The 7,297-nt window shown below is 53.6% G+C and overlaps 1 pseudogene; it reads left to right on the top strand.

Moving 5' to 3' along the window:
• The first annotated feature begins 1,439 nt into the window (after positions 1-1,439).
• Positions 1,440-7,297, top strand: part of LOC135441529 (zinc finger protein 883-like) — a 47,642-nt pseudogene continuing 41,784 nt past the window's right edge.

Raw genomic sequence — 7,297 nt, 5'->3', positions numbered from 1 at the left:
AATTTACCTCATGCGTCTCCCAAAAGTCACTCAGGGAAGCTGCACCGGGTTCAAAGAGTTCCTCCAGAGAGAACCACAACCTCCTCAGAGGAGGGAACCATGCTGTTGACAAAGGCACGTGGGGACAGACAACTGTGCCTAAAGTCACTGTGCCAAAATAATTTCACAGTCTGGTGAGTTTGGATAAGAAAAGTGTTAGAGAGATTCCTCTGCCCCAATTGAAGTGATAATGAGACCAAACCCAAAATGAATTTTATTGAACAGTAAATGGAATAGAAAAGGGGGGACAGGAAGGGAATGACAGGAAAAAGAGCCTTCCCCTGGGGCAAGGTAAGTGTGACATTGTCCCCTGTGTGTGTGCCCTTCCCAGGGTGGGAGTTTTACAGCTGAGCCAGTTTGGGTAAGGGAGGTGGTGTTCACCCCCTGAGCAGGGATTACCCCACTGTTCCAGGCTGCCATGCAAGATGTAACCAAATGCATGTTTTCAATCCCCACCTTCAGCAACTGTTATAAACAGGTGGGCATTGTTTTATATCTCTTCCATGACCAGCCCTGATAACGCCCTGCAGGGGAGATATCTTCTGTGAATGGGCCATTGAGTGTCACTGCAGGACTGATAAAATTCCATCATCCCATTGTGGGATGCTCTGCCCAGGGGGAGGATCCAAGCAATCCTACCTGGATATAAGCTGACACTTTGCTACTCCAGGAGCAGCTTGCCTACTGGATTGCCAGAGGACAAGAGCTCCAAAACCACCACTGGACCTCCACAGGAAGACCAGACCCTTCTACAGCATCACTGCTTCGACAGAATCACCTTCATCACTCTAACAGGACTGCAACCACCATTTACAGGGACTGCTGCCATCACCCTGAATAAAAGGGTGTAAGGTTATATCCTGACTGTCAGTTTAAGGCAGTGTTTCTATATCATTGCCTTAATCTTAGTTTTCTTTTAAATTGTAATTCTGGTTTAGACCCTCCCCAGGTTTGCCTTCAAACCAGTACAAAAGATAATGTGCGCACCCTTTGTTTTCTTCCCAGAACGGGATTTCCCATTCCCAAACCTTGACTGGATGGAGAAGGAGGCTGTGAGGAAGAGGAAGGAGCCCCGGGACACCCAGATAGGTGAGGAGGAAGTCAGTGCCCCTTTCCCCCTCTCTCCTGCTCTATCTCCCAGCCCAGCACAGCCCCCTGCTGCAGGACACCCCTGCTGCCAACCCCGTCCTGCCAGGGATGTACTGGAGGGATCTCCTTCCCCTTCCCTGTGGCATGAAGGCAAATCCCATCCTGTCTTTGTCCTTCCTTCCCCAGGGAAGGAACTGAGGATGGAGACCAGGGAGGAAAATTCTGCATGGCAGAACCTCATGAAGGAGGCCGTTTTGAGGGATTCTAACACACAGGAATCCAACAGGGAAGAAAAACCTCAGACATCCCCCATGAGGAGGCGCTCCAAACCCAGTCCAGGGTGCTCTGAAGAAGAAAGAGCCACTCTGAGCCAGGAAGGTGGGCAGAGCTTCAGCCAGAGCTCAGAGCTGGTGTTCCATGAGCAGCTCCATGATAGGGAGAAGCCCCACAGGTGCTTGCAGTGTGGGAAGAGCTTTAGGCAGAGACAGCAGCTGATCAGCCACCAACACATGCACACAGGGGAATGGCCCTACAAGTGTGGGGAGTGTGGGAAGGGCTTCAGCTACAGATCTGCCCTTTTGACCCACCAACGCATCCACACTGGAGAGAAGCCCCACGAGTGTCCCCAGTGTGGGATGAGGCTTCAGACCAGCTCCAATCTCCTCCGCCACCAGCGGATTCACAGCGAGGAGAGGCCCTTCCGCTGCCCTGAGTGCGGGAAGGGCTTCAAGCACAACTCCACCCTCATCAAGCATCGGCGCATCCACACTGGGGAGAGGTCCTACCAGTGCACCACATGTGGGAAGAGGTTTCAGACCAGTTCCCATCTCCTCCTGCATGAGCGGATTCACACGGATGAGAGGCCCTTCCTCTGCCCTGAGTGTGGGAAGGGCTTCAAGCACAACTCCTCCCTCATCATCCACCAGCGCATCCACACTGGGGAGAGGCCCTATGAGTGTCCCCTGTGTGGGAAAAGCTTCACCAGCAGCTCTCACTTGACCAGACACCAACAGAGCCACCAGTAAGGGATCCCTGCAAATAGCACAAATGCAGGAGCAGCTTCATCCACCACTCCAGCTTCATCCCCCATGGGAGAACCCACATTGGGAAGATCCCTGGTGATCCAGTTTCTCTGTGGTCTATGCTGGGAAGACACCTGTCCCTTTTCCTGCCCTTGGCAAAGACATGATGTGGGATGGAAGAACATGAAGCTGTGGCCATGGCCATGACAATACATTCACTCGCATCTCTAAACATTTCCAGAGGCAGGAAAGGGACTCTTCTCTCTCTCCCTGAGGAGAAGTGTGGCCTTTCCAGGCAGGGGAAATGCATGGCCAGGAAGAGTCTGTTGTTGATATATTAGTTTTCTCTAACATAAACAGTAAACAATATTTCTAATCCCTTCTGTTATCAATAACATTTCTGTTTCTGTTGGTTCCTTATCTCATTACTGTTCCCAGTAAATTGTTCTTATCCCAGCCTGGGATCTTTGCCTTTTGTGCTTTCCATGAGAAGTGGGAGGGCAGCAAGGGCAGTGCGGTTTTAGCGGGGGCAGGAAATTGGGGAATCCCATTCCTGCACACTGGCCCCTGGAAACCGAGCATCCCAGCTGGTCCCAGCCCTGGTGGCCATGGCAACAGCCTTGGGAGCGGGTCCCTGGCTGCGGCTGTGGGAACCTCTTCCCTCTGGTGCCCAGGGACAGGAGTGGAGGGAACGGCTGCAGCTGAGTCGGGGCAGGCTCAGGTTGGATGTCAGGAAAAGGTTTTTGCCCTGCTGAGGCTGCTGGGGCCCTGCCCAGGCTCCCCAGGGAAGGGTCCCAGCTCCAGGGCTCTCTGAGCTGCAGCAGCGTTTGGACAGCGCTGCCAGGCCCAGGCTGGCATTGTTGGGGTGTCCTGTGCAGGGCCAGCAGTTGGACTGGAGGATCCTGATGGGTCCCTCCCAGCTCAGCCAATTCTGTGGTTCTGGGATCCCATGAGCCTGGGGATGGGGCTGCCAATGGTTGCCAAGGCAATGGGCTGTGGCTGCAGGCCTGAGCTGGTGTCCATGGTAACCACCCCTGGCATGGGGTCTCCATGGAGCTGCCAAGGGACTGAGCATAGCAACAGGGGGCTGGGGATGGTTGCCATGGAAACTGACCACAGCAACAGGGGGCTGGTGATGGTTGCCACGAAAGCTGACCATAGCAACACGCCTAGTTGGTGATGGTTGCCTGTTTGCGATCAGATTTTTCATAGGCCCTCAGAGGGGTTCCTTGGGGACTTTCCAAAAGTCTCGAGGCTGTTCCAGAGCTGGAATGTCACAGGCACAGACAGGGGCCCCATGGAGACCTCCCAGGGCTTTCTGGGGATGGTAAAGAGCCCTGTGGTCAGAGGCAGTCTCAGCCATTCCATGGTGACATCCCAGGGGACCTTGTGCTGCCAAGGCACCAATCTGTGACAGGCACTCACGGAGGCTCCACGGTGACATCCCAGGAGTCCCCAGGCTGCCAAAGGGCCAGGGTGTCCCAGACACTCACAGGGTACCGGTCATGGGCAGATATATTCATATAAATATGTATTCTCTATTATGGTAATGATTAGACAAAATTGCCTTAATCAGAAATATTTATGCCAGGATGTAAGAGATGCAAAATATATTATACAGAGCACTAGGAAATTACTTCACAGCAACTGTGTTAAGCAAAACCTGTAATTAAGCAGAGACTGATGTCACTCCCCCAGACCAATGACTATGGGCAATTCCCTTTGGCTCAACCTGGAACAGTGACTTTGAGGGTGTCCCCACCACTGGGAGGAATTCCCACACCCCTCAAGAAGGGAAATATCAGGCGATGCTGCCATTAAAATTTGGGACGGGGCTTTTCTCATCTGAGGTGCTGCCCTGTCAGTCAGATGTGCCCAGGCTGGGCCAGCTCAGCAACTCTGCAGAACCTCTCAGTGGTGTCACTTGGTTGTTCCTTTCTCGGGGGATTTTTCCATGTCGGCCACAGTATCAGCTCCCTCTGAGGATGTTGAACTTTGGGATGGAGGAGTCAGGCTGGTTTCAGCATTATTCACCCCTAAAGCAGTGTGACTCCCCTCATTCATTTCCCACTGGAGGCTTTACAAACAGGGCCTTGCTGGAGTTGTTGGAGCCCATTGCAGGCAGAGCCTCCTGCTCCAGAAGGAACTGCCTTTCCTGTGCCATGAGCAGGGCAGGTCCCGCTTCAGGAAAAGCCCCAGGCCAGCCCCAGCACAGGGAAGGGCTCGGGCACAAGGGCAGAGTGCCGTGCTGGGAGCTGTGCCAGGGAGAGCCTGAGGTACCAAAGGCACCTTGGCAGCAACAGCTGCTTGCAGGCCATGGCCAGAAGCCTCCCTTGGCAGCCCGGCCTGGTGGCCACCACTGCAGAGCTGCTGCCTCAGGGCTCATTCCTGGCTGGGCTCTGAAAAGCCACTTCTGCTCCAGGAGCCTGACCGGGAAGCCATTGGCCCCAGCACCCTGGGGACAAGATATTAATGACAAAACTCTTCATGCCAGCAGAGCCAAGGCAGGGGCAGAGGAAAGTGGAGAGCCAGGGGACAGGGGATAGGGCTGCCATGGTGATGGCTGTGAGGTCACTGCCCCTGCAGCAGCCTGGCTGCCCTCAACAGACATTCTGGCCAGAAGCCTTGTGAGGGCACCCTCACAAGAGAACCCACACTACAGGAATTCTGTCACTGGGGATGAGAGGGTTTCAATGGGCAAGGCTGCACAAATCTCCTGCTCTTGGACAATTCTTGGGATGGGGAATCCACTTCTCTGGAAAAACAGCTGCAATTTCCATCCACTTTCTTAATTGTAAAATATTTCCTCCTTCTAACAAATGTTAATTTGTCCCCATTCATTTTAAAGATACTGACCTGTTTTCTGTCACTGTATGGTTTAGTTGAAAATAACATTGAATGCTATTTTTCCCCTTTCACAGACATTGGAGAGGACTCAAAAATCTCCCAGAATAGGGTTTGGAGGCCTCATCACAAAATCAGCAGGGAGAGTCTGCGGCCTCTGTGGTCAGTGGAGTAGAGACTGAGGACTGAAAGGGAATAGCCTGGGAGGGATTGAATGGCGATGTCAGGCTGGAGCTTTGCTTCCTGGAGGATATATGCATGAGAAGGAAATAATGGCACCAAGGGCAGCTGGAGAGGCCCACACTCAACACCAGCAGAAAGGAAATTCCCTGTAAGGGCAGGGCTGTGGTGCAGCACATCCTCAGAAGGGGCCTGGAGCAGCCCAAGGCCCTGTTTGGGCAGGCAGGAGGCAGAGCTGTCAGCAAAGGAAGGGCCCAGCCCGGTGGGGCAGCCGGGGCTGTGTGACATCACAGGATGCTGTGTGACATCACAGGGGCAGTGTGACATCACGGGAGCTGTGTGAGGTCCCTGGGGAGGTCACTCTACCCTGGCCCCCCTCACAGCTCCCCCCAGAGCAGTCCAACCCTGCTCGTGCACAGCGGGGTCCCCCCCTCTCCCCCCGGGTCCCCCCGCCCCCGGCCCCACAGCCTCCCCCAGAGGATGTTCCACGAGATCGACCCCAGAGCCTGACACGGGGACGGGGGTCCGGGGCCCTGGGGGTGGCACAGAGGGACAGGGACCCCCCAGCAGCGTCCCCGTGTCCCCCAGGGCCAGAGCCTGGGCCAGGGCTCCTTCACCCTGCTACCAACGAGGGCTTGAGAGCGCTGGAAAAATCCCCAGCAAGGGAGCAGCAAAAACCAGATTGAATATTAAGACACAGCAGCACAAATTTCCTTGGCAAGAGGCACTCTGCTCCTGACTGGACACTTCAGGCACAACAAGGAAACAAAGCAATAACTAAACCAAACAGAATCCAAACAATCAAACCAGAAATTTACTGAGAACCGGGGCTTTCATTCCTAAGGAAAAGAACTGTCCTTCTTACCTAGGTGCCCATGGCCAGAATTGGGATTTCACCTCCAGTATTCCCTATTGTGACAGAGTGGAGGAGTTTCTTGGCAAAAGACATTTCATATGTGGGGAGTGTTGCAGTGTGTTGCAATTTCCTGCTTTAAACTTCCAGGTTTGGCAATATCTCTCTTCCCCTTCCCCTTTGCCCCCTGCTGGGCTGTCAATCAGTGTTAACATTCCAGCAGGGCCATCATGTGGTTGGTCAGGTTCAAAAGATGCCCCTGTGCCCAGAGGTCATTGGTCTGTCTGGTTGTCATCGTTCCCTGAGACCCTGCCCCTCCCACCTGGTTGGTGGCTCACCTGTCCCTTCCCTCCCCCTCCCCCCGGAGCTTAAAAAGTCACTCAGGCCATGCGGTCGGGATTCTGTTGGAGCTGTTACCTAAGATTCAGACGTCTGTGACCATGGAATAAACTCTTGATATTAACCCTCTGGCAGAATCTGTCTCCTTTTCCTCCTCACCTTAGCCTGAAGCCTTCCACCTGAAGCAAACTGAGTTTCTACAAGCCTGGACTTGTTTTGGTGCTCAGCTGCACCATCCAGCCAGCCAAAAGTGTCTCTGAGGTGAAACACCACAGTTGCTGCCTTTGGCCCAGGAACACGGGTCAGACGAGCCCAGGCACAATTTACCTGGCAATACTGGGATCTTATTCCAATAGGGGAGGAAGGGGCAGGTCCAGCCCTCCCCTGCCCTGGAACCCCAGCCCTGCCCTGCCCTGGAACCCCAATCCCCCCAGAGCCTCTATCCCAGCCCAGCAGTGGCTGCCAGTCCCTGGCACAGCACAGGCAATGCTCCACAGCCACCTCTGCAGCCCCAGCCCAGCTCCTGAGGGACCAAATGACCCACAGTCCCACCTGGGGGAAGGGCCCAGGGAGCCCAAGGGGTATTGAAGGCTGACCACAAGGCAAGCACACATCTTGGCCCTACCTGCTCTTGGAATTTCCATCTAAACAGTGTTGGAATCCAGGAGTTGGTACCTCTGTGTATGCTCCTCTGTATCCTTTTTGCCTCTCTCTCTTTCTGTCCTTTTCTTCTATTTTGGTCCTTTTGCAAATTTGAGTAATGTAAAATTCAAATAGCTTAGAGTTTGTGAAGTTGAATGGGCCAAGTCAGTGCTTTAAGAAGTGTTCTGTGTTGATTGAATGTCATATTAAATCTTTTGCCAAAAATTCTCTTATTTTCTAAAGTTACCAGTAAAGATTGTTTTGTTGTTTTGAGCTCCTGAGGATCTCC

Source organism: Zonotrichia leucophrys, unplaced genomic scaffold, assembly GCF_028769735.1.
Source record: "Zonotrichia leucophrys gambelii isolate GWCS_2022_RI unplaced genomic scaffold, RI_Zleu_2.0 Scaffold_330_57816, whole genome shotgun sequence".
NCBI classification, from domain to species: Eukaryota; Metazoa; Chordata; class Aves; order Passeriformes; family Passerellidae; genus Zonotrichia; species Zonotrichia leucophrys.
This window is presented reverse-complemented; position numbering and strand designations above follow the sequence as displayed.